Source organism: Protopterus annectens, chromosome 7.part0, assembly GCF_019279795.1.
Source record: "Protopterus annectens isolate FY-2018-M chromosome 7.part0, PAN1.0, whole genome shotgun sequence".
Taxonomy (NCBI): domain Eukaryota; kingdom Metazoa; phylum Chordata; order Ceratodontiformes; family Protopteridae; genus Protopterus; species Protopterus annectens.
The window spans coordinates 132,383,634-132,410,261 of NC_056739.1; the positions used below are offsets into that span (position 1 = coordinate 132,383,634).

At 42.7% G+C, this 26,628-nt stretch overlaps 1 protein-coding gene across 5 annotated transcripts in view; it reads left to right on the forward strand.

The window, feature by feature from the left end:
- Nucleotides 1-26,628, forward strand: part of SCUBE3 (signal peptide, CUB domain and EGF like domain containing 3) — a 3,541,316-nt gene that overhangs the window by 602,503 nt on the left and 2,912,185 nt on the right. The gene's annotated exons all lie outside the window — the stretch shown is intronic.

Genomic DNA, 26,628 nt, shown 5'->3' on the forward strand with positions numbered 1-26,628 from the left:
TAGGACAATGGATAGATATGGGAAGCGCATATTTAGTTCGCCGACTTTTTCCATCCGATCGCTCAACTACCTTTCGCATTTCACGCGTTTACAGAGAGATCTCATTAAGGAATTAGGAGATACTCTCCAGGGACACACAAATGCTGCTGTCGCAGAGAAAGTGACAGTGCAACTTAACACCCTAAATTCCATAGTCAACTCGTCCATGAGGCTGATTTCATATGCAGCCGAAGGATCGAGTAGAGCGGCAGCTTCAGCGATTGCCCTGAGAAGACAATCCTGGTTGCGCTTATGCTCCTTTGTGGAAGCCTTTAAGTCTTCCTTTGCCAACGCCCCCTTTGATGGTGCCTCCTTGTTTGGGCCCAAAGTAAAGGAGACTCTCACGAGGTGTGAACAAGAAGGGAAGACCCTGTCTGCCGTAGGGGTCTGTTTTTCCGTTCCATCTAGACCCTACCCTAAAGGACAACGAGGAGGAAAAATGTGGTTCCGAAAGACTCCGGGATCTTTTCAACACACCCAAAGTGACGCCCCCTCCAGAGGCAGAGGAGGGGGAAGAAACGGAAGACGCCGCCCAGCCGGCAGAGGGGGTCCACAAAATCAAGGTGACAGAGAGACCTTCTCTGGAAAGCCCTTCCAGCACTCCTGAGTGCAGACCCGGCTGTCCTACTCTAGAGGCAGTCGGGGGTCACTTGGCTTTATACCCAGAGGCCTGGCTAAATCTTACATAAGATTACTGGGTAAAAAGCATAGTTACCAGAGGCTACAACATCCCCTTTATAAAAATGCCACCCAACTCCAAACAACTCCCAGACGTTCCACCTAGTCTGCGAGACCAAGCAACCATAGAGATAGGAAGGTTGCTCGAAAACAGAGTCATCCAACCAGTCCTAGCAGACCAAATAGGATCCGGAACTTACTCAAGGTTCTTTTTAGTTCCAAAGAAAACAGGGGACTGGAGGCCAATTTTAGACCTCAGCAAGTTAAATACCTTTGTGAAAAAGGAAAAGTTCCGGATGGTCACGCTTCAGTCAATCCTCCCTTTTCTGCAGAAGGGCGACTGGATGTGCTCTATAGATCTCAAAGATGCATACTACCATATCAAGATGGCCAGGGCGTCCAGAGATCACTTGTGCTTCCGGCTGGGAGCCAGTCATTTCCAGTTTCGCGCTCTGCCCTTTGGTCTCACCTCAGCCCCCAGGGTATTCACCAAATGCATGGCAGTAGTAGCGTCTCACTTGAGACAAAACGGATTCCGGGTGTTTCCTTATCTAGACGACTGGCTCCTTTCCGCTACCACCGAGTGTTGTCTTCTACAAGCCAGGGACTACACCATCAGTCTTTGCTCTTCACTAGGCATAACAGTGAATTTTGGAAAATCTGTCTTATCGCCTTCACAGCGTATCTTATTTATAGGAGCACAGCTAGACACTTCCCTGGCTCAAGTTACTCTCCCCCCACCAAGAGTATCAGACCTCAGGCATCAAATTTCGCTCCTTCTTCACAAGAGAGTCCCTGCACGACAAATATTAAGAGTGCTAGGCTTGATGGCAGCCTCCCTTCTTGTAGTTCCTTTAGGCAGGATCCACATGAGGATTCTTCAATGGATGCTATTCGCCCAGTCGTCGTATCTACAATTTCCACTGTCTCACCAAATCTTGATCACAAATTCTTGCAAGAAGGATCTCTTGTGGTGGATACGCAGTCAAGAGCTAACACTAGGGCGACCCTTTGTCTTACCCAGTCCGGTAGCAACTCTTACCACGGACGCTTCCCTGATAGGGTGGAGGGGATTCTTTCAGGGACAAACAGTCCAAGGTCAATGGTCCAACTTGGAGTACAATCTGCACATCAATGTTCTAGAGCTGAGGGCAGTGTTTCTAGTGTTGCAGCACTTTCACAAGTCCTTACCTCGGGGAACAGTGACAGTTCAGACAGACAACATGTCAGTGGTCTGGTACATAAACAAGCAAGGGGGAACCAGATCTTACCCGTTATGCAGAGAGGCCCTCAGAATTTGGCAATGGGCAAAGTCCACTGGACGCTTTCTGATAGCAATGCACATCCCGGGGACTTCCAACGCAATCGCGGACAGGCTGAGCAGAGCCATCCTGTTCCCTCACGAGTGGTCCCTCAAACCTCAAGTGGCGGAAGAGATCTTCCGCAAATGGGGCCAGCCTTGCTGCGACCTGTTTGCATCCCCATTGAATGCCAAATGCAGAAGCTAATTTGCCCTGTTACCCCCTCCACCAGGGACACACTGGTATACGATTGGCCCCCGGGTCTCCTTTACGCTTTTCCTCCTGTTCCACTAATTCCCAGGTTTTTGCAGAAAGCCAAACATCTGGACAGGACCATAATACTGATAGCCCCATTCTGGCCTCGACAAATCTGGTTTCCTTTCCTTCAATCTCATCAAGTGGAGGAACCATGGATACTGGACCCGGAGCCAGACCTGTTGACACATTCGTCGGGAGTTCCTCACACCTTCCTCAAGTCCCTCAAACTGACAGCTTGGCTGCTCCGCTTCCCATCTTAGCCAGGTCGGAGTTACTATCCCCTGCAGTACAACAAATTATTGTATCTTCTCACAAACCATCTACAAGGAAATTGTACATCAGCAAATGGAACCGTTTTGCACACTGGGCCTCCAAACAAGGTATAGATCCATTCGGGGCTCCAGTACACAAGATATTAGATTTCCTCACCACACTTTTTCAAGAAGGAGCATCAACATCCACTATAAGGGTTCAACTGGCCGCTATATCTAATTTTCATATTAGCCGTGAGGATGGTTCTCTTATCTCCCACAGGCTTTGTAAAGCCTTCATGAAAGGTACTTTTCACCTCTGTCCCCCCCTTTCGTAATCCAATAGCCCCTTGGAATCTTAATCTCATGCTGTCACAACTCATGTTGCCCCCTTTTGAACCAGCAACCACAACTCCGTTAAAATTTCTTTCGTGGAAAACACTTTTTCTGGTTGCCATCACTTCCGCCAGAAGAGTTTCAGAGTTACAGGCTCTATCTATCCGACCCCCATACATGATTTTTCATCCAGATAGAGTAACCTTGCGCACAAATCCGTCCTTCCTTCCGAAGGTTTGTTCGATTCAGAACATCAATCAATCTATCGAACTACCTACCTTCTTTAAAAATCATTCCAATAAGCTAGAATACACATTGCACAAGTTGGACGTTCACAGACAACTAAGATTTTACTTACATAGGACAAAAGAGTACAGAAAGTCAGATCAACTATTTGTCTCATATGCTGATCAAAGAAAAGGACAGGCAGTAACGAAGGTTACCTTATCCAAATGGCTCTCAGATTGCATAAATTTGGTATATGCTGAATCAAAACAGCAACTCCCTTTCAAACCCAGAGCTCATTCTACAAGGGCGATTGCTACCTCTTCAGCCCATACCGCTCGTTTGCCTTTAGATACCATTTGTGCAGCGGCAGCTTGGGCAAAACCACATACTTTTAAAGCCCACTACAAGCTAGACAAGAGCTCCAGGGACAGGGCGACGTTTGGTTCCACTGTTCTCAGAAATGTTCTCCCTTGAGCCACCCGGGAAAAAGGAGCTAGGGACGCTACCCGTGTGTAAGAACAAACGGCGAGATTGAACAATTTCACATTAACAAGTTATGTCTTACCATAACGATCCATGTGAATTGTTCATCTCGCCTTTGTTCTTACATTCCCCCCCTCCATCCCCGTCCTACGGTCTGGAAGAACGGTTTTCAACTAGATTCCTTTTCAGCCTTTTCTAGATATGGTGGGCATGTTATTGTGCATTAGTAATGGCATCTTTTTTCCTCTACTTGGCAGTAGGGTTCCAGACACTTTGTAGTATCTGTTTATAAGTGTTCTAGACACAGTTCTAAAAGGGATTCTTCTGGTATAGCAAACTAGATCTGAGGGTTAGCACCGGAGGATCATGGGATATTGCTGTGCCTCGAGCTTTCTCGAAGATGCGAGCTGGTGATGCGGCCAACTCGGAGCCGAGGATCGGCTCCGAACCCGTGTGTAAGAACAAAGGCGAGATGAACAATTCACATGGATCTTTATGGTAAGACATAACTTCTTATTAATGTAGATAGTTCATTGAGGTAAGATAAGAATGGATATGGATTTTGTAAAGAAATGCAAGGTAAATGATTATTTTACAGAGGTACTTAATGTATAGTGGCAAGAAGGGATGCAGAAGGAGGATGTGTGTACCCAATAGTTATTTGCAAAAGGAATGGGGAACTATATCTATAGCTATATACATGATCCTGTCTTATTTTATCCCAGTAACTCTTTATAGTTGCAATTCATTAGTTTATGAGGTTCCTTTTATCCAAGCATTTTTCTAATTTATGTAGCTCTCTTGTATATCTCTTCCAATGCCACCTGCCAGTCTACCCAAATTCTGTAAAACCTGGTCATTTTAAAGTGATCTTTGCACAGTTGTGCTTCCATCAGTTTCGTTTTCTCATGCCTACCACACTACTGTCCTGTTAACATCTTGTAACTACTTCCTTTTCTTATTATATTAGCATTTTTAACATAAAAATAGAATGTAGCACTTAAGACTTTGTAAATCCTACCACTTTTAGCTCCTTTTTTCTGAAAAACAAATCAAGCTATATGGGACATACTGCCAAAGATCAGACCAGCTGTCAAGCTTTCAAAGCTTTATGGCACCTTCCATACATCCTAGCCAGTGAATAACTCGAGAAGAGACAATTTAAGTCAGTGACTAGGACACCAAAACTTAAAACTTTAGGACTTTCTTGCTATTAAAATGTGCTCTTCCCTGTGGGCTTTGAGTGATCAATGGTTAGATGGTACTTCATCAAACCTGGGCAGTTAAGTACCCCATTGTGGGATGCCTTCCACTTCCTCCTTTTTTGTGTTGAAACGTTGTAATTTTCTGTCAAGAATATTTATTCATGGTTAGAACTGGTGTAGTGTTGTCACTAAGAATTTTACCTCAAATCTTACATTTTTTTCTGGTCATGGTTCCCTGTGGCAAATGCCTTCCAAATATTTAATTTTTGTGAAAAAAAGGTTTTACTTTGTTGTCATACCTTATGGCTAAGGGCTAAGAATTGTGGTTTTGAAGACCGTCATTAAAGTTCTTTACCTCAGAACTTATTTTTCTAGTCTGGTTGTTGTACAGACTCTCCTAAGCTGTGGGGATTTCCATGTTATTTTTTTTTAGGAAAATTGTTGTTTGAGGCTGGGGCTAGTGTGTGTGGTGGTTTCCACTAAAGAATTTTACTTAACATTTCTGTCAAGTGGTAAGGCCTACTTTTTAAAAGTTCTGCTAACCATTTATCAGTCACTTGTCAGTCACTTTTTGCAGGAAGGACGTAGTCCCTGGTCCCAGTAACTCATTTGTTCTCTTCCCAGCTTCAAGAAAAAAAATATTCAGGAGGCTTCTGTCTTGGCTTCAGCTTTCCGTTCGCCTCAGCGACTGATGAGTCATTCATTTGTGACCATATGTTGTTTCTCAGACTGTTCATTGCTTTCTCTCAATCCTCCTGATACTGCTCCCCAGATGCCACTAATGATTAGGAAGCTGGCATGTTCTCTGTGGCTGTTTAGCTTCCTCTGTCTGGTAAGGGACAGCAGCTTGGGTTGGGGTCTGAGTGATACTCCTTCACTAAGCTGAAATGAGTAGCATCGTTCACAGGGAAATGATCATCCTTCTAGCAGTCCTCTTTCTGAGGGAACTTACAAAAAAGTAAACAATGTTAGACGTATATCTTCTTCTAAAGCAGATAAGGAGAATTGGCTGGACTTTGTTAAATGTCTTTTTAAAGCCTTTCAGTTTTTACATGTTGAATTTCCTTATTTAAAAAGTTAAAGGTTTTCCTCTCTCAGCTTCTAATTCCCAGTCTGAGGGACAGAATTTAGGCTTAGATTGTGTTTAAGTTCCCACTCCACAGAATGGGGAATCTGAATCTGAGGAAACTTATTCTACAAGTTCCTTTCCTGAACAGGGGTGCATGCGAGGTCACCAAAGATAGTTTTGGCGAACGCAAAAAAATAGAAAGCAGTTCGCTGAAACTAGTTCTGCTGATGGTGGAGATTGCCATTTTCTCCATTGTTGTGCAATCTCAGAATTGATATATATAATTTCGGAAGGTATGGGTTGTGTCCCCCCAACCAAAGGGGTGCAGGGAGTTGGCCCCCCCCTTACAAAAAAATATTTTAATATCCACTGAAGGTTGTTTCAGCAAACTGCTTTTGATGTTTTTTTTTTTTTTTTTTTTTTTTGTGTCTTCACTGAAACTACCTTCAGTGAGTCAGCATGTATCCCTGAATATTTGTCATATTCAGGTAGTATTGCCAATTGTTTCATTGGAAATAAAAAGAAACGTCAGAACCCCAGCAAATATATGCTTGTTACATGCAGAATTTGCCTGACAGTCAGCCACTTGCCCCCAGAGAGTCTGATAAATTATATAAGGTATCCCCAATACCTTATTGTTTTCCCCTCTAATCCCAGGTCAGATCTTGCAGTTATTTTTTTTTTCAAAATCATCTTCTGCCAAACTCCTTATGGCAGCTAGCCCTATTACTTTTGACAGACTGGAAAGAGCCTTTGATAATTGTGGGAAGAAAGTTTATAATTCTTCCACTTTAGATTTCAGAATAGTGAATTAGACTCACATGTCTAAGTTTCTGCTGGCTTTGTTTGACAATATGAAAAAAGTTAACCATGGACCTTCCTTCTTCAGAGAATAAGTCATCTCTGAATCCATTAGTCTGTGTCTGGGGTAACCAAGTGTTCTCAAAAATGTTCATAGGTAGGTACTAGGCTATCTGCCCTTGGGCCTATATAAGCATAGTCAAAAAGGTTCCCTGGCTTTTGCCACTCAAGTAAATTATTTTCCTGTGCCCCTGTCAAGTAGTGCCACAGAAGTGATCCCCGGGGTGAATTTTCTATTTCCCATCCAGTCGTCAAATTTTTTCTTAGAGGGCCAATGAGGAGCTTTGCTTGACATGACTGGGTAGTTTGTTCCAGAGTATAGGAAGTCTCTGGGAAAGGAATCTGTCCCTCCAGCATGTTCTGTTTATTGTGGTGACAAGGTTTAGGTCCCTGGAGCGTGTGGTTCGGAGAGATTGGGATTTCTTTAAGTGTAGCATGCCCAACAGCTCTGGGTTTGACATAGCATTGTATGTTAGGCAGAGATTGCCTCTCAGTAAGCGATATGTGACAGAGTAGAGCTGGAGTTTTTTGAGACGGTCTGCGTATGGCATAGTTATCAAAGGAGAGGCTACTGTCCACCTGTGTCCCGAGGTCTCTTATCACACTTTCAGTGTTTAGTGAGCTACCGACTATGTGGTAGTTCATGGGTATCGAGTTTTTCCCAAAGGGGATGACAGTGCACTTCTTGGCATTGAGCTTGAGGCCATGACTTTGACACCAAGCATCTGTCTCTGTGAGGTCTTTTTATAGAATGTCTCCATCATTAGGTGATTCTATTATAGCTCCCAGTTTGCAGTCATCTGCGAACTTTGTTAGCCAAATACCTTCTGTGTTGGCCTGCACTTCAGAGAAATAGATGCCGAACAGGAGAGGACCCAGGACTGAACCCTGTGATACTCGACTCATCACTGGTCTGAAGTCGGACTTGGAGTCGGCTACTTTTACTGTGTGGGTTCTGTCAGTGAGTCAGTTGGCCACCCATCTTGTGACATAAGGATTTATGATAAAACGTGTCCAAAAAGAGATACTGCTGAAAAAACAGGCTGAAACTGGAGAAATCTCTTTATAAAAACACAAATAACGATACAGCAAAGCTTTCAGGTTTAGAACCCTTCCTCAGTGCATTGAGGATTTATGCCCAGTTTAGTTTATCTGTAATTGTCCTCATCTACAGCTCTAGTGACTGCTTCAAAGAAGTCAGTCAGGTTTAGAAGACATGATCTACATTTTGCAAACCCAAACTGAGTGGGGTCCAGGGTTTGGAGGTTGCTTAAGTCTTTGTTTATAAGCTCCAAGATGATACGTTCCATGGCCTTGCAGACCAGGCTCGTCATGCTAATGGGGCTGTAGTTTCTGGGGTCCGTGGTGGCATCTCCTTTGTGGAGTGGGATAACAGTCGCTGTGCGCCATTCAGTAGGCACATAGCCTTAGGTGAGGCTATGATTGAATATGGTACTTAAGTGGGGTGCCAGTTCGTTCTGTAGTTCATGCAGTACGCAGCGTGGGATGTTGTCTGGTCCCATGGATGCTGTGTTGTTGGCTTTGAAGAGTGTGGTCTTTACTTGTTCATCCATGATTACAAGGGCTTTGCATTCCTCTGGTATTAAGATGGGTCCTTTGGAGGGTGAGAGGGGGGTAAAGTTAGCACTGAACCTATTTGCCAGGATGTTGGCAATATCAGTTGGTTCTGTATATTTAGTGCCATTGTGCTGTAGCTCAGAGCAGATCTGAGTGTTGCCATTGAGATTCTTGACAGCTATAGGATGCCACTGCTGATGCTGTTTCTGGAGTAGCTGATATTACATCAGTGATAAGAATTCCTTGGGTACATTCTCAGAATTTACTAGGAGCTGTTAAAGCTGAGATCCTGAATGCTTTCTTGGATAAAGAGGTGATAATTGGTCCTTTATTTGCAGAGGTTCTTAAATGGTTTAATGAAAAGAAAAAGTTAACTCAGGGGGTTACATAGATTTTTCGAGACTCCTTGCCAAAATATAATAGAACTTTTCTTCCACTTCTGCTTCCTTTTTCAGGAAACAGAATAAGTGTTCCCAGATAGGCACAGGCAATCAAAATTTTAGAAAGCAAGGTCAGGGAGGTTCAAACAAGAAGAGAGGGTCCTATCAAAACAAAAGACAGTGTAAGAAAAATGAATGATGGCCTCTTCATGTGTTCTGCCCACCCCACCCTGGCAATTCTGTAAAGCTTTCCTGAAATTTAGGTCTTCACTTTCCTCTGTGGCTCCAGTTAACCCCCAGGCACCTGTGTTCTGGAAATCCTTCAAAAAGGTTATATCTGGCAGTGGAATTCCCCTTCTCCCTTTCCAAGGGATTCATCTTCATTCATACAATGAAACCTCCCTGTTCCCTCCTATCTTATATCAGATGCTGACTTGAGGATTATAGAACCTATTCCTCAGAACAAAGAGGGAGCGCATTTTATTCAAGAAGCGTTCTGGTGCCAAACAACGAAGGAACTTGGAGAGCTGTCCTAGACCTTTCTTTTCTAAACAATCACATCAAAATCCCAAAGTTTACAATGCTGTCCCTGCAATGTATTTCACCTCTCATGCCAATTCTCAGTTTTGTAGAAGTTCTGGATTTAAAAGATGCTTATCACGTTCCAGTTTTCTAAACTTGTATAGGCTTTTTAATTTGTCTATGTATGGTTTATATTTCAGTTTTTTGGTTTGCCTTTTAGTTTTTCAGCAGTGCCAAGAGTGTTTCCAAAGAGACCGACTCCTGTAATAGCCCATTGCAGGTTGCAGGCCATTCATATTTTCCCATATTAAGATGGCTGTTTTTTTTTTTTTTTGCAGATTCTTTTACAAGGTTTCAAGAATCTCTGGCTTGGGTGAAAAAAAAACTTCTCTTCCTGGGTTTTCATCTCTCATTCCCACTCACATGGATAGTGTTTCTGGGATGACTACGGGACACACAACTAATGATGGCTTTTCTTCCTCACAACAAAGTGGACTGTTACAAGGAGCAGTTTCTGATATTTTCCAGCCACACTTTGGCATCTGCTAGGGAATATCTCAGAATTCTAGCTTTCATGGCCTATATAATTCTCATGATTCCTTTGGCCAGAATTCACTTGAGGAGAATTCAGTGGTTCAGTAAATCAGTTTGGACCCAACACCAGAAACCCCTTTTATTTTAGTTTCCAATGCTGGAGTTTGTGAAAAGGGAGTTTCTCTGGTGAGCGAGTCAGCTGTCTAAAACAACAATTCTATGTACTGGGTCTCCTGAATACAAGACAAATAGAATGAAAAACAGTCAGAAAACCTTTAAATGTTGAACACTTTCATCCTTTCATGATAGGACTTTTTCAGAACAAATAAACATTTACCTCCACCTCATTATATACTCATGTTATGTCACATGACCCTTTAGGATATTCATGTTAGCCATGTGGACATTTTAAATGCATGTAATCCCTAAACAAAACTCTGTAAACATTAGTAAATATTAACACTGACTTATATAACCATCTAAGAAGAATACCAGAATTCTAGAAATTGTAAATATATCACAAATATATCAAAATGAGTACTGAAAAAGTCAGTCTTGTTGCTGTTATCTTTAGGATACTAGCTACAGAAATATTCTCATTTAAACCTGGGTGGGACCCTTCATCTAAATTTAAATGGCAAAACAGTTCCCTATGTTCTGTTTTGGTTTGCAACTGATAGTGTCAGCAAATGGCTCAAAGACCTATTTTGGCATTATGTATAGATAGGAAGTTTCCTGAACAATTTTAATTACCTTCTCAAAATTCTTGGGAATTTTTTTTTTAATTAGTTAAAACTGATTTATATGGAATTTAGTTTCTATTACAATTGATAGGATTAATTTACTGTCATTAATCCCTTACAAGGAGGGTTTAAAATGGTTTGAATAGATTATTTTAATGTGATTTTTTGAATAACCAAGATATTAGGCTCTTAATGGATTTTATAGATATGGTCTATTTGAATAACTTTTTAGTTTTTGAAGGGGGGGTTAAGCAGATCCAGGGAATTGCCGTGGGAAAGGCTTGTGTTCCAATCTATACTAATATTGTTGTCTGAATATGGGAAGAAAAATATTTTTTTTAATTTTCCTTTTATTCAAGGTTGAAATTTATATATGCATTTCCTTGATGACATTTCTGTCGTTTGGAGTTTATTTGAACATGTTAAAGGCAATGTTCCATTTTTTAAATTTACGCACATTTTGGATGAGAGGTGTGCTGTTTAGATGTTGTGGTAAAAAAAATAAGAAATATAAAAGGTTTTAAATCATGTATTTCAGAAAGCATCCTTCTATAATTTATATTCATATTATACCAGTGATCATTGTAGGTATCAGAAGAGGAATATTGTGAAAGGTAATTTTGTCAGGATAGCAGGTTGTTCTTTCAGCTTTTCCTGGTTAGGGGTCGCCACAGCGGAACTCTGATCTGCTAATGATTGGCAGTAGATTTTTATGGTGCCGAAGTGCCAGCTAGATGCCCAACCTTCAACGAAGGCACGCCCATTCACTCAAGTCTTTCGAACACCACTCGACCGCAGGGAGGACATGCAGACTCCACACAGAAGGCGCTCCAGCCAAGAATCGAATGGGAGAACATCTTGCTGTGAGGCGACAATGGCTTTTTGTCAGGATAGCAGGTATGACCTCTAATTATGATGACTTTCTGAAAGAATGAGAACATTTAGTGGGAACATTTTATGAAACGGTCTACCCAAAGATTTTGTACAACCTATTAAGAGAGAGATTGTGGAAAGGTGGAGAACTAAACATATTCCTTTGTTGGAGGAAGTTATAAACCCCTGCTTTTTTTCTTAAGGATGGTGGAATTAATCTGGATAGAGCAGTAATGGTTGTGATACAAGCAGGACACTAGAAGTAGTGTAGAAGTATTGAGAAATGTTTTCCTGTTTTCCAAAAACATCTGAGATTTTTTCTGAGAGGCCTATGATTATTTGTAAAAGAAGTAAGAATATGAAAGAAATCTTAACTTCTTTTTCAGCCTAATTCTTTTTTTTTTTTTTTTTTTTTTTTAACAGGACAGTATAGGGGACATTTAAATGTGGGTCCTCTAATCAGTGTTTATTAGTTCTGATCATATATTTTAGAGGGTTGAAATAGATTATTAAGGAGTAACAAATATAATTATACAAGTAAAGGGTTTTATGTGTGTGTGTGTGTGTGTGTGTGTGTGTGTGTGTGTGTGTGTGTGTGTATATATATATATATATATATATATGTGTGTGTGTGTGTTCATAGGTTGGTATTAGGCTATTGGCCCTTGGGCCTATACAAGCCTAGCCATAACAATTCCTTGGATATTTCTTCCCTCAATATTTACTTCCCTGGACCCCTGTCTAGCAGGGTGACTGACATGATCCCCGGGGTGAATTTCCCATCTCCCATCCAATCGTTAAGGTTCCTTTTGAAAAGGGCCAAGGAGGCTCTCTGCTTGACATGTATGGGCAGTCTATTCCACAGTATGGGGAGTCTCTGGGTCAGGAACCTATCCCGCCAGCATGTTTTGTTCATTGTGATGACAAGGTTTAGATCCCTGGAGCATGTGGCTCATATATATATATATATATATATATATATATATATATATATATATATATATATATATATATATATATGGGTCTACTTCATTTCATGGAAAGCTGATTTCACTGAAAATGAAATCACTGGGATCACTTCACTGAAAGCTCATCTGACTGAAACTCATTTAGTTGAAAGTTATATATGGCCTTTTCCCCAGTGTAGTGCGGTCTTGGAGTTAGTGTATATAGTAAGGGGGTTGTGGGGGGTAAAGCCCCCCCACATACTTTGGTTATATATTGTCTTCTGGAAACAGTTATTCATTGCACTTGTAAGTATCCATGTGTATAGTTTAAAATGTTTATAATATGTGGGGGCTATGCCCCCCACACACCCCAATGTCAGGGGCTGTGCCCCCCACCCCCCCTTGCTATATATACTAACTCCAGGATCACACTACATTGGGGAAATGGCCATACATAACTTTCAACTAAATGAGTTTCAGTCAGATGAGTTTTCAGTGAAGTGGTCCAACTGATTTGATTTTCAGTGAAATGAGCTTTCCATGAAATGAAGTAGACCCATATATATATATATATATATATATATATATATATATATATATATATGTGTGTGTGTGTGTGTGTGTGTATTGCTTGTTGTAAACTATGCCGTTTGTTTTATATAGTCAAAACAGAAAATTTTCAGAATAAAAATATGCAAACATATGTATGGCATTTCCCATTGAGTGGAGACTAACACTTTATTTAAACATACAAAAGAGTGTAAAAAGTGTACTTGTCATTTTTTTTTCTATGGAAGACATAAGTTTGGGATGTGGTGGTGGACCCTGGGAAACCAAAACTTGAATACAGGCAATTTTTTTGGCAAATAAATTTAGAGGCAGACTTGCCCCACCCAGGTTTAAATAACATTTCCATTGCAAAGATCAGAGCAGAGAGATGTGATTATGTTTTTTTAGAATACTCATATTGTTATATTTGTGATACATTTAAGATTTGTAGAATTCTAGCATTTAATAAATCAGTGTTAATGTTTAGTAACATCTGTTGAATTTTGTTAAAGGATTGCATGCATTTAAAATGGCCACGTGATTAACATGAATATTATAAATAGTCACGTGATATATTAACATGGGTATATAATGGGATGAAGATAAATATTTTTATTCTTCTGCAGAAGTCTTATCATGAAGGGATGAAAGTGCTTAACACTGAAAAATTTTCTGTTTTTTATTCTGTTTGGGTTGTATTCGGGAGACCCAGTACACAAATTTGTTGTTTTATTGGTGGATTTTTCTGCATTTTTACTGCTCTTATGTTGCTCCTGAATCAGTTGATGTGAAGTTGTTCAGTCTCGCAGTTCATTCTTTACTGATGGGCTCGGCTCCGATACAGCCAATTGCAAAGCTCAAGGTCTTCAAATAGCTCAAGGCCAAGTCCCTATCCCATGATGCACCTGGAATTATCCCAGATCTAGTTGGCCGCTGCAACAGATCGGAGGTTCTGATTTAGCTCGGGCCAGTTAAGCTGTTTTTTTCATTACTATCTTCTTCAAAATATTTGCTGTTTAGTATAGCCCTTCCCATTTACTGTTCTTAATAAATTTCTAGTTGGCCTCTTTTAGGCCTGGTTTAGTACAGTAAGCCTTAAATAATTAGATAAGGTTATTGTTTATTTTTCAGCTTGCAGTGTGTTATTCAGTGAACTTTGTAACATTTTCTCAGATAGTTATATCTTAGATAGTTATAACTTATAATCGTTTGCTGTGTGGGCTGTCGTAGCCTTCTGCGTTTTTAGATGAGGCTTAGTTCTTATTACTGTTGAATTTATAGTAAACCTTGGTTTATTTTGATAAGGTTGTTTCTCAGCAGCTATCTCCTTTTGCATAGTCTACTTGTGTGATATCACATTTATACTTATGTTGTGTGTGTGTGTGTGTGTGTGTGTGTGTGTGTGTGCGCGCGCGCAATTTAGTTTGCTTTTATTTAAGGCTTGTGTGCAGATTTACTATTGTGTCATTTAGCCTGCAGTTTTTCCAGGCTTCTGTGAATAATTACTGTTGAATTTTTTTTGTGGTAACAGTAATTTTTTCTGACATTAATATGGCTGACCAAGATGAGCATCTTAAGTCTGGCTTCAAAAAGTGCCCAAAGTGTGGCCAAAAGATGTCTGTTACAGACAGCCACGTTAATTGTGTTTACTGTCTGGGGGCTCATCATTTGCAAGACAGTTGTTCCATTTGTCATTCCTTCTCCTCAAAGGTCCTGCAGGAAAGGAAGAGGAAACTTATTGATAGATGGTTGCTTAAGCTGTCGTTCCAGGAAGCTTTGAGTGGCCAGGATGGATCCAGCAAGTCCTCAAAGTCTTCCAAGACCTTGGACTCCAAGAAATCAAAAAAGTCTTCCACTGCCATCGGAGCCACAGTCTTTACTTTTCGGAGCCGGTCCCCAGTCATGGAATCGGTGTCTGAAGCACTGAAGAGTCCATTTCTCCAGCCGGTACCATCTTCGGTATGCTCCTCTCTCTCATCTATTAGTCTGACGGATCTGGATGTGGATCATGTGGTACAGAAGCTGTTATTGGCACCGGCATTAGCAAAAATGTTATCGGCTTCGGCCTAAATGGCTTCGGAGCTGAAAACCATTGTACCGACTCTAACTGTTCCTCCTCCGAGCCATGCTTGTCCTTCGGAGCTGGAGGAGGCAGACCTGATGTTAGTGGTACCCTCAGAGCCAATGCCTGCTCCACTGTCTTTGGCTCTGTGTACTCTGATGTCGTCAGTGCCAATCAAAGACTCTAGGAGCCGAAATTTTCTGGTTGGGTCCAGGGAGGACAGTCAGACCGACTTGTCTGTTCCGACTTTGCCTCTCAGGGCCTCGGCTCAGATGAGTTCAGCTGCTACCTCGGGCTCGGAGCCCACTGTCCTGGTGCCGGGGGTGTTGACGGTTTCTTCAGATCCGTCGGCTCCCTCGCATCGGAGCAGAGGTGCTTTCGATGCCATGAGGAGAGTCATGTCTCCTAGGACATCCTCTACCTCTACCTCAGGTCTACCTTCCTCCTCCCCTAAAGTGCCTGTGTCTGCTTCTGCCTCGCACGTCCTGACCAAGCGTAGAGACCCAGAGCCTCAGGAAACCCCATTGGGTGGCCCCTGCTCTTCCAAGACCTCACCAGAAGTTCCCACTGATGAGGTTCCCAGGAAGAGATAGTGCAAGAGGAAACACCTCGGTTCCCCACAGGAGTCTCTAACATTGAATACTGACTTAGATGAGTCAGAGGGGTCCCCACAGTCCCCCTCTGAGTATATCTCCTTCGCTGAGATACTTGAGATCCTTAGGCAGAGGGGTGACTAGTGAAGGGTGAAAAGCCCTACTGAGGATGAGTCAGTTCTCCTGAAGGCTTTCGGGTCTCAGCCCTCCACTTCTTGGGTGTCTCCACCCTTCGATGAGCTGATGCAGCTGGTCTCTCGAAGGGCGTGGGAGTCTCCAGATATTATGGAGCCTGTCCCTAGGAGGCCTAATAAATTCATTTCTGCCTCCTCGACAAAACATTCTTAACAAAAGGTGTTCCAGTTGATGCGATGGTGGTTGCGGCAGCCACCAAAAAGGAAATGTCTGAGACTTCCTCGTCTATCCATCCTCCTAACGGAGACTCCAGGATTATGGATAGATATGGGAAGTGCATGTTTAGTTCAGCGACCTTTGCTTTCCGTTCGCTGAACTATGTAACTCATTTTATTAGGTTGCAAAGAGATCTCCTTAAGGAGTTAGGAGATTCTCTTCGGGGTACAGCAGCTGCAGGAGCTTTGGACAAAGTTGCCACCCTCAATTCTCTCGTCAACTCATCCATGCGCTTCATCTCATATGCAGCTGATGGAACGAGTAGGGCAGCGGGTACAGGAGTTGCTCTCAGTTGACATTCCTGGATGCACTTGTGTTACTTCGTGGAGCCTTTCAAGTCTTCCTTCGTGAACACTCCCTTTAATGGCTTGTCCCTTTTCAGGCCTAAAGTGAAGGAAACCTTAACCAGGTGTGAACAGGATGGAAAGACTCTGTCTGCCGTCGGGGTCCGATTTTCCACCCCTACCCGACCCTACCCTAAAGGTCAAAGGAGAGAAAAAATGTGGTTCCGAAAAGCCCAAAGAGCCTTTCAGGACACACATGGTGAACCCCCCTCCAAGAGCCGAGGAGGTGGCAATAATGGAAGACACCACTTTCACGGCAGAGGGGGTCCACAACACCAGGGCGACACAGAGCACTTCTCTGGGAAGCCCTACCAGCGCTCCTGAAAGGAGGCCCGACTGTCCTGGTCTGGAGGCAGTCGGGGGTCGCTTATCTTTGTATCCAGACGCCTGGCTCAAAATAACAAAAGACAGCTGGGTACAAAGTATCATTTCCAGAGGTTACTTCATCACATTTGCCACACCCCCTGTCAATCATAAGAAAAATCCCGGATGTTCCACCCAGTTACAAGGAACAGGCAACAATAGAGGTCCAAACGTTGCTAAGAAAAAGAGTCATCCAACCAGTCCCAACAGACCAGACAGGATCCGGAACTTACTTAAGATTCTTTTTGGTTCCAAAGACAACGGGGGACTGGAGACCCATATTGGACCTCAGCAGACTGAACCAGTACGTAAAGAAAGAGAAGTTTTGGGTAGTCAAGCTTCAGTCTATACTTCCATTCTTAGGGAAAGACAATTGGAAGTGCTCGATAGATCTCAAGGATGCGTACTACCACTTAAAAATGGCCAGACCATCCAGGGATCACCTGCTCTTCCGGCTGGGAGACCATCATTACCAGTTTCGAGCCCTACCCTTTGGTCTCACTACAGCCCCCAGAGTTTTCACCAAATGCATGGCAGTGGTCACGGCTCACCTGAGGCGTCTAGGATTCCTGGTGTTTTTTTACCTAGACAATTGGCTCCTTACTGCCACCACCAGGCATCAACTCATTCAGGCCAGGGAGGGCACTCTGTCACTACTTACCAAGCCCTTATGGCCTCCATCTTAGAGTTCTTGACTATGATTTTCAACAAAAGAGCTACAGCAGCAACAGTTCTGGTTCAATTGGCTGCTATTTCTAATTTTCATCTTGGATTTGAAGGATTGAATATCATGTCTCACAAGTTATCCAAAGCCTTTCTCAAAGGGACTTTTCATATTAGACCACCTGTGAAATCTCCCTATTCTCCATGGAATCTAAATGTTATGCTTTCCCGCATAATTCTTCCCCCTTTAGAACCAGCTTCATCTTGTGATCTCACATTTTTGTCTTGGAAGACCATCTTTCTGGTAGCTATTACTTCTGCCCGCAGTGTGTCAGACCTTCAGGCTTTATCCATCAAGCCTCCCTATTTGGTGTTCCATGCTGACAGAGTCTCACTTAGAACAAATCCCTTGTTCTTGCTCAAAGTTTGCACTGAAACCAATCTCAACCAAGTTATTGATTTGCCAGTCTTCTTCCCCAACCATTCTAACAGTTTAGAGTATATGCTGCACAGGCTTGATGTTCACAAACAGCTCAGATTTTATTTGGATAGAACAAAAGATTTCAGAAAAACAGACCAGCTTTTTGTTTCATTTTCAGACTCCAGGAAGGGGAGACCAGTGGCTAAAACAACTCTGTCTAAATGGTTATCTGATTGTATCTCCTTTGCCTATTCAGCTGCCAGTATGCCTTTGCAGCACAAGATTAAAGCTCACTCAACCAGAGCAGTTTCTACATCATCTGCCTTTTCTGCCAGACTTCTCATTGATAACATTTGTGCAGCAGCCACTTGGTCAAAACCTCATACCTTTATCACTCATTACAAAGTTGACAAGGCCTTCAGGGAAAGGGCCTCCTTTGGATCCACGGTCCTGAGAAATATACTCCCGTGAGCCACCAGAGATTGATGGTGCTTGGGATGCTACCCATCAGTAAAGAATGAACGGCAAGATTGAACAACTTCACATAAAGAAGTTATGTACTTACCATAATTTTCCATGCGAGTTGTTCATCAAGCCTTCATTCTTACGTCCTTCTCTCCTACCCCCTCCTGGGCTGATAGATGACCGAGATGCTGAATCCATCCTGGTTACTCCATCCTTCTATAACTTTCTATTGTGGGTGAAAGAATGACATATGGTATTGTTATACTCAGCAAACAAGATCTGAGGTAATTCCAGGTGCGTCATGGGATAGGGACTTGGCCTCGAGCTATTTGAAGACCTCAAGATTTGCAATTGGCAGTATCGGAGCCAAGGGATCAGCTCCGAACCCATCAGTAAAGAATGAAGGCGAGATGAACAACTCACTTGGAACGTTATGGTAAGTACATAACTTCTTTTTTCTCAGTCCAGGTCTCCTTTTTCCCTTCCAGTCCTTTCTCAGTCTGTAGCCACAGATGCATCAGACTTTGCTTGGGGAGCTGTGTTCAAGGGGTTTTAAGTCCAGGGCCTTTGGAACAAACAAGAAAAAGCACATCAATGTCAAAGAAATGATGGCTGTAATAAATGCTTTCAAATTTCTCAACCATCTTTGGACTCCATGCCCTCTACTAGTGCTCACAGATAGTGCCACGGTTATGTAGTACATAATTAAATGGGGGGAACCAAACACTCCCCTTTGCAGACTAGCTGTGGTAGCCTGGGAACTAGCAACTCATTAAAATGTGTTCCACAAGGCTACCTGCATGCCGTCATAGCAAAACATTGTGGTAGACAAGTTGAATAGGAGCAGGACAAGCTCACAAATGGAAGTTGCACCCAGGGGTCTTCCAGGAATTTATTATTCTTTGAGGAACTCCAGCAGATCGGTTTGCCTCCTTCCACAACAGTCAGTTAAATCAGTTATGATGCAGGACTCTTCATATTAAGGCCTGGAATGTAGGTGCTTTATCATTGCCATAGATGAGAATGTTCTTGTACATTTTCCACCCTTTTCTTTGATAACCATAGTTCCTCTAAAGATTTAAATGGACTCTCCAAAGATAACTGTGTTGACTCCTTTTTGGCCCAGACAACAGTGGCTCCCCCTTATTTTGAAAGTGGCCAAAGATAATTATCACAAGCTTTCCCACAGAATGGACTTACTCACACAGCACAGGGGTTGTTTGATACATCCCAACCTTCCACTTTTACAGCTGACTGTCTGGGTGATGGAATTTAGTACCTTTAAAGTACTTATTTTCTGAGGACCTGGTGCAGATATTAAAGAAGGCAAATAAAGCTGCTGCTATAAAAATTATATATGGGTGAGTGAAAAAAATTTCTAGTTGGTAACAAGAAAAGCACCAGGATCCTTTTAAGGCCCCATCTTCATTTGTTCTACTGTATTTGTGAGGGTTGTTATCCTCTATTCTTAAGATAACAAGACACTTCCAGGCAAAGTCAGGGCTCTGGCTACTCCTGTGGCTTTTGGAAAGGGTGGACTATAGAAATATACTCGAGGTGACAACTTGGTCATCATATGTACACTTTTGCCAAGCACTACAAATTAGATTACTTCTTTAGGTCCACAGCAGGCTTTGCTAGAAGCATTTGCCAGTGGCTACTGGACTCAAATCCTCCTCCTTCCTCCTCCCTTTTTTCTAAGCTCTGGTTGTAATGCCATATATCTTTGGCTGTTGCAGCATTGTCTAATGATGAACATAATGCAGTCGTGTAAGTAAACTCACCATAAGAAAAGATTTTTGAGTAGTTCAATGTTGCAGTAGCTTTACCCTCCATTAATTCCCATCTTTTTTACTATGTTATGCCAGGGTGTAGGGTTGTTATTTCTGTTCCTGTATGGCAGGGCTGTATTCTCCCTAGTCTGAGGCTGTGAAATTTTAGCACCCAAGCTACTGACTTTAAACTACTGTCCTCAAGCTGTACAGTGGCTGGAGGGCATGTTGAACGTAACCAGACTGTTGGGCTGATCACAGCAAGATGTCCCATATTGCTTGGGCTACTGCAGCAGTGATCTATCCAAACATGTACTATTACAATAAGTTTACTTTCTTGACTGTACTTTTCTGCACATAATGTTCCTAATTCACAGGTCTGTGCCATCTTGAGGATTTTCCTTCTCCAAGCGTTGCTTACAGAATGCTCTCCGGCGCGGTCTGTTTAAAAGAAAAGAGAAATTTTTTCAGTACCCTAACCAAATTACCGTTACATACTTTGCCTTATGAATATCATTTTGAGTCTCCATGGAAATCATGTCATAGGCCTAGTAGGGCTAACTCTGTCAGCAAGGAGTGCTTGATGTTCTTCGTGTTTCACTGTTGTAGTCATCACATTTGGGTTATCTGCTTGCAGTAGCCCTCAGTCAGCCTGATTAACAAAGTCTTGGGTCCTACGTCTGTTGCTGTCTCCTCTTCCGTGACGTCGGGTCATCAGGGGAATAAAACATGCAGCCGACGTCATTACATCAATCTTTCTTGCCGTGTGGTGCCCGAAGCAGAAGCAGTTCGCAAGTGCCGGTTGGCTGGCTCCTGAAATTTTCGTTTTCGAGTTTCAGAACCAAAGTCTTCAACTAAAAGCTAAGTACCCCATTGGGGAAATTTTTCTTGCTCTAAAACGATGTCAGTAAAAGTACTGTTCTGTTCTGCTGTCCCCTCAGTGGTGTCTGTGGCTTCTGAAAAGCCATTTCAATTGCTTCCTTCTCCTAAACTACTGCCTTCTGATAAAGATAGCAGATCCATGGAAAGGTTAGGGTAAATGGTTTATACCTCTGTTACTTTAGCTTTTAGGGCTATTAATTATCAAATCCATATGTCCATGTAAATTTTGGCTTTTCTTTTTCGGGCCTTTTAGGTCGTTTCTGATCTCCCTGACTCTGAAAGGAAAACTTCTGCTCTTTCCATGTGAGGGACTTCTTTCCAGGTGGCTCATTATTCATGTAGATGTACTTCGTGTTTCACTGTTGCAGTCATCACATTTGGATTATCTGCTTGCAGTAGCCCTCAGTCTGCCTGATTATCAAGGTCTTGGGTCCTGCGTTGGTTGCTATCTCATCTTCCATGACGTCAGTTAGTCAGGGGTATAAAGCATGCAGCCAACGCCATTACATCAGTTTTTCTTGCCCCAGATGTCAGGTGCCCCCCCTTTTTTTCTTGCCATGCGGTGCCCGAAGCAGAAGCAGTTCGCCAGTGCTGGTCGGCTAACTCCTGAAATTTTTATTTTTGAGTTTCAGAACCAAAGTCTTCAACTAAAGCTAAGTACCCCATTGGGGAAACTTTTTTTTGCTCTAAACCAATGTCAGTAAAAGTCAATAATTGTATTTCTTGTGGAAAGCAAATACCTCATAAAGATTTTCATTCATACTGTATTCCTTGCCTAGGCCTTGACCACGACGTTCCTCGCTGTCGGTTTTGTGCGTTATTTAAACCACAAACTATTTGTCGTCGGTACATTTTCACTTCCAGATATTTTGGTACCCTGTTCAATTATCCAGATATGTCTTCGGTAAGCCGCCCGACTACCGACATTCCGAAAAAACGCAAAGATAAAGACAGAGACAGGCCGCCTAGGTTCACAGTTGCCGTCGACGGTTCTCTTAAGCTAGTTCCCAGTTCACTGGTACTCAATGAGTCGCTTTCGCAGCCCCTGATATCCGCTACTTAAGATTCGCAGGCCTCTACTGAGACTCATTCGAAGTCCGGTATGCTGCAAGATGCTTCAGCTGTGGAACCTGTGGATGTCTCTACCTTGGATGGATCCGGAGCCGCTGTGCAGGCACTGGCTTCTGAGGGTGTATTCAGGCCTACTGACTTCATATTAAACAGATGCCATCTTCTTCTTCTAGGCCTAAAACTCGAACCATGCCTAGGAAACCAACGCCCAGACTGCATGGTCAGGCCTCTATGCCTAAAAAACAAATTATAAGAATGGCTGAAGACCTTATTACTTTAATCAGGGGAAGCCAACCTTCCCACTCTGAGACCTAGGACTCAATTTGCTTATGATACTTCTGACCAGGATTCTGAAATTTCTCTCTCCTCTGATGACCAGGATTTACCCTTATCTACCTATGAGGATTCTGATGCAGAGGACTCTATTCCCTCTGCTTCTCCCCCAGAGGATTTTTCTTTTGGTGAAACCTTGCATACTCTTAGGAAGCATGTTTACTGTCAAAGCCAGGATTACTCTGATTCTAAAAAGAGACTTGGAGATTTCTTATTCCTGCCCCAACACTAGCTATCCCTCCGGTGCTGGACATTGTTGACGATACCTTTTTGGAATCTAGCTTGGCCCCTGACTCTTTACCTCCTGCACCCAGAAAACCTGATAGATATTACAGGATTCCTGATTCTCGTGAGTTTCTTTTTAAAAATTTTCACAATTAGCACCTAATGCCCTTGTCCAAGAGGGACACAGGGAGAACCCCTGGGGTGAATTTACGGTTACCCATCCAATCGTCCAGATTGCGTTTTAAGAGGGCCAATAAGGTGCTCTGTTTGATGAAGTGGGAGTCTGTTCCAAAGTTTTGGTAACCTCTGGGAGACCAATCTTTCCCTGAAGCAGGTTTTATTAATGTTACGTACCAGGTTAAGGTCTTTAGGGTGAGTAACCCGTGTACCATTTGACTTGCGGATATGCAGCATTTCCAGTAAAACAGGGTCAGAGATTGCTTTATATGTAAGGCAGAGATTGCCTCTGAGTAGTCTGCATGAAACCGAATAAAATGACAGTAATTTCAGATGATCCACGTAGGACAAATGTTGAAGACCTTGAATTTTCCTTGTGAGGAACCTTTGTGGTTTCTCCAATTGCTGTGCAAGTGCTTGGAAAGGTACATACCAAAAGGTGCATTGTACTCCGTTATTGGCCTGATGAAGGAAGAGTACAGGGAGCTTCTAAGTTCTTTTTTTCTGGAAGCAGTGCCCTTACTTATGAGATGAGCAATATAGAATGCCTTCTTACCATTGTGGAGACATGGTAATCAAAGGTAAGATTGCTGTCAACCTGTGTGCCCAGGTCTCTCACCAGTGAGAGCATACTTAGGGTGTTGCTATTGATGTGGTAGTTAACAGGAACATTGCTCTTACCGAAAGGGATGATAATACATTTTTTTGCATTGAGTTTAAGGCCATGACTTTGGCACCAATCATTTGTTTGTGTAAGACCCTCTTGTTGGATGTTGACATCATTTGGAGATTCTGTGACCGCTCCCAGTTTCCAGTCATCAGCAAACTTTGTCAGCCACAGACCGTTAATTTTTGCTTGTACTTCAGAGAAATGGATTCCAAACATTAGAGGTTCTAGGACTGATCCCTGTGGAACACCACTGGTTACAGGTCTGCTGTTGGAGGTGGATTCCCCTATTTTGACTATGTGTGTTCTATCAGTGACCAATTGGTGACCCATTTAATGGTATAAGTGTTGATACCTAGCTGGGTGAGTTTGTCATTGATGCCTGAGTGGGGGGATAGTGTCAAAACCCTTGGCTAAGTCAAGGTAGGCTATATGCACAGATTTCCCCTCGTCCAGGGCCTTGATGACTGTCTCAAAGAAGTCCACTAGGTTTAACAGGCATGGTCTCCTTTTGACTAATCCAAACTGAGTAGGGTCAAGTGTTTAGAGATTGCTTATCATTTTTTAAGGTCCATGATAATTTGCTCAATGGCCTTGCAGATAAGGCTAGTTAGGATGATAGGTCTATAGTCCCTGGGATTAAGTGGAAGCACCACCTTTGTGCAAGGGAATAACAGTGGCCATTTTCCATTCAGCCGGGACAAAGCCAGTGCTTAGACTATGACTGATAAAGTATCAAATGGTGTTGCTAATTCCTGAGCCCATGTAGGATGCAGGCTGGGATGTTATCAGATCCCATAGATGCTGTGTTTTGGCCTTAGAGAGGACGTTTACAACCTGCTCTTTAGAGATACAAGGTAAGGACTAGGTGGTATGGATGTCATGGGATACGTGTGGCAGGGACAGGAGAGTGAAGTTTTCACAGAACGTGTCGGCCAGTAGGTTAGCTATGTCCACATGCTCAGTGTATGTAATGATAGTAACTGTTAGTTCGGGACAAATTTTTGCCTTTACTGTTAGGTTATGGATGTAACTAAAGAACACCTTATGGTTGTCCTTAGTTGAGGAAGCATATTTGGATTCATAGTTTGCTTTGGAGGACTTCACAAGAAGTCTTATTTGCTTGTTTAAACTGAGGAAGGAATGTTTCCAGTTTAGGGCTCACTCACTCTTACTCTTAGACAGCAATTTCTTCCTCTTATTGTAAAGCTTGTTAATGGTAGTTGTCCACCAGGCAGGCTTGCTCTTCCTTGAGGAGCTTGTTTTGGTCCTATCAGGTATGGCCAAGTCAGTGCAGTTATACATGTGTTTGTATAAAGCATTGGTGTAGAACTCTGCATAGCTGCCAATTCTATCTGAGGGGGGAGGTGCAGTGAAGGTATTTATACCATCCTGTAAGAGGTTGTAATCTGCTCTGGAGAAGTTTTTTAGTTTAGTTGCTGCTGGGGGGAGGGGGGGGTCAGTTGTGAAAGTTACTTCGAATGAGACTGATTTGTGGTCAGATTTTACCAGGGAAGACCTCACAGTGGGGATGCTACAGTGGTTCCCCCATATTGGTAAGCACCAGATTCAGGATGTTAGCACACCTTGTGAAGGTGTCAACCAACTTGTCCAGGGCATTGGAGTTAACGAGGTCAACGAACCTTTGGGCGAGTGAATTTGAGCACAAGTAATTACCCAGTCAAGTAATGGGTAGTTAGTTACCCAAAGCTATGCTGTTCACATGTATAGTAGATCCAAATAAGCCGAGTGGGTATCCTGATTCATGGAGGGGGTCCTATAGCTGGCAATGACTTGAACAGGTGTCCTACCAACAGTTAATTGCATCTGATGTATCTCCAGGGAGTCATACTGTTTAACCAATCTGGAGGTATATTTATCTTTAATGAATATCGCTACATGCCTCCTTTAGTTTTCATGCCTTCAGTTTGTGGTCTGAACGTGTGGATGGAGGTGTAACCTGGTATGGCCGGGGTGCTGTCCACAACCTTGAACCAGGTCTCTGTGACCGCACAAATATCTGCGTCTTCCAAGATGAGGACTGTTTCTAGTGAGTGCAGTTTCATGGTAAGACTCCTAGCATTTAGCAGCATAACTTTGAGGTTGTTTTTAGGCGGAGTTTTTACATTGAGAATTTTGTCTTTTAGACACTGGCTAAAAAGGTATGGGGGTGGCAAGAGGCTTAGCCATTAGCCGAAATCCTAGTGATGACAGATGAAGACCATCTCTGGCAAAGTATTGAGGTCTGTCGATCATGTCATCCCAGGCTGACAGATAGTGGATCCCCTTAGAATGACACCAGAAGTTAAGCCAGTTATTGAAGTCAATCATTTTATGTTTGTATTGAGGCATCATCCTAGTTGAAGGTAAAATGTTGCTTAATGCTAGGGACATACCTGCCTGAGACACACAGTCCAAGAGCTCAGTCTTCTGTCTTCATATAGTCCAGAGAGGTACGTCTCAAGTTTTTCAAATCAATATGGACTATGATGGAGTCATAATAGTATCTGTTGTTGACAGACTTGAGTGTGTGTGTGTGATATGGTGGATCCTGGCACCTGACAGACAGCTGACCATGACCTTTTCCTTATCTAGCCCAGTGAGAGGGACATCTTTGTGTCTCACGATGGAATCACCTGTTATTAATATGTTTAGTTTTGTGTTTTGCTTTAACAGCTTGATTGGTGAGACACTGGTATGTCCGCTGTTATGTTTATTGTGCTCTGCAGAGGATGTGTAGTGTGCTTGTGCTTGTGTTTGGGAGTTCTCTGCTGTTTAAGTACATTTCTGGTAAAAACCTGTGCATATGTAGACGTGTGATATGCGTTTGGGTGCAGTAGGTGGTTTGGTGTGGATGCTGACAGCCCACTCATTGTCATATGCACTGACTGGTGTGTGAGGGATCATGGATTCAAGGTCTTAATATAGTTTTCTCTCGTGTTGAGTTTGTGTGGACTAGGAGCAGAAGGTTGTCTGTGAACATGAGGAGTTTGCTACACTGCCTCAGGATGCCCATGTTGACCAAGCTGGCTGGAGAAACTGTAGGAAATTGTCCGTTTACAGTGTTAGGTAAATTTATATGGCCAGGAAAAGTGAGCACACTTAGGAATGGCTAGTGGGTGAGAGGTGTATTGGTACCTCTGAGGCTAGGCTTAGTGTTCTACCTGAGTGTAGGACAGGGCTCTGAAAAACCTCTGGAGGACAACAAGCAAAACCTTTGGATCTACAACCACCAACTGTAATCTCCGCTATGCCCAAAGAAGCGCAAATGCAAAGCTTAAATAAAACAAGGAATGACCCTTTTAACCCAGACTAGCCAAGAAGGACGCTCTGTATGAGCTGTA